Here is a 1,337-nt window from a genome sequence, read left to right on the forward strand (position 1 = left end):
AAGCGCGACGGAAGAAGGGAAAAAGAAGCGAAGAAGAAGAAAGGGAAAAAAGGAAAAAGAAGAAGAAGAAGACGCAGAAGAGAGGAGGAAGAAAAAGTGGGAAGCAGCAAGGAAAGGGGGAAAAAGACAGAACAGAGAAGCAGACGAAGAGAAGAAGAAGACAAAGGAAGAAGAAAAGAACAGAAAAAACCCGGGGGGAAGACCCCATAGAACCCGCCACAACCCGCCGGCCAGACCGAGAACCCACCCAGAACCCCGCAGCCACGAACCCAAGAATCCCTTTTTTTTTCCTCCTCCCCTCCTCCCCTTCCTCGCCTCCTCCTCCTCCTCTTTCCCCGTCCCCCCCTCCTCCTCCATCCCTCCTCCTCCTTTTCCTCCTCCCCCCCTCCTCCTCCCCCCCCCCCCCTCCTCCTCCTTCCTTCCCCCCCCTCTCCTTTCCCCCTCCTCCTCCTCCCCCTCCTCCCCCTCCTCCCCCCTCCTCCTCCTCCTCCTTTCTCCTCCTCCCTTTTCCTCCTTCCCCTCCCCTCCTCCTCTCCTCCCCCTCCTCCTCCCCCTCCTCCCCCTCCTCCCCCTCCTCCTCCCCTCCTCCTCCTCCTTTTCCTTTCCCCCTCCTTTCTCTCCTCCTCCTCTCCCCCCTTCTCTTCCTCGTCCTCCTCCTCCTCCTCCTCCTTTGTCTCCTCCTCCTCCTTTCCTTTCCCCCTCCCTTTCCCCCTCCTCCCCTCCTCCTCTCCCCTCCTCCTCCTCCCCCTCTCCTCCTTCCCCTCCTCCTCCTCCTCCTCCTCCTCCTCCTCCTCCTCCTCCTCCTCCTCCTCCTCCCACTCCTGCCGCTCCCCTGCCCTTCCCTCCTTCAGCTGTCTCTTCTCTTCCCCTTTTATCGTTCCTAAAATATCCCCTTTTCACCCTTCAGTAAACAAATAAATCCACTGAATGAATAAAGAAATGACTAAATAAACATCTAACTAACGGTGTCCAGGCTAAGTCAAATCGCGGAGAAAACCTAAACATCTTGAATTTATTGGATAAAAAGAATGATTCGTTCGGATGCGCGCACAGTGTCCTCTGGCGGCGTCCGATCCTCTAGCTTCCGGCTTCGGCTCCGCTCTTTTCTTTCTTTTTCTTCTTCCTTTCTCTTCTTCTTCTTTCAGTTCTTTTGGTACCGGTTTTTATTCTGTGTTTTTCCCTCCTTTTTTGCTTATTCTTCATTTGGTAAGAGGCATTGATACCGATTTTTTTACTGGGTCATTATTATTGATATGGTATGCTTGGTAATGATAACGTTAACAGCAATAAAAAGAGTACCAGTAACGATGATATTAATGATGATGATAATTATCATA

The 1,337-nt window shown here is 52.4% G+C and overlaps 1 protein-coding gene across 1 annotated transcript in view; it reads left to right on the plus strand.

Annotated features, from left to right (window-relative positions):
* Window positions 1-819: 819 nt before the first annotated feature.
* The window catches only part of LOC125034234, a 6,213-nt gene continuing 5,695 nt past the window's right edge, over window positions 820-1,337 (plus strand). Inside the window, exon 1 of the mRNA XM_047625947.1 lies at window positions 820-1,337. This exon is cut by the window's right edge and continues 231 nt beyond it. The gene's annotated coding sequence lies outside the window, so the exon portion shown is untranslated.

Source organism: Penaeus chinensis, chromosome 17, assembly GCF_019202785.1.
Source record: "Penaeus chinensis breed Huanghai No. 1 chromosome 17, ASM1920278v2, whole genome shotgun sequence".
In the NCBI taxonomy this organism is placed as follows: Eukaryota; Metazoa; Arthropoda; class Malacostraca; order Decapoda; family Penaeidae; genus Penaeus; species Penaeus chinensis.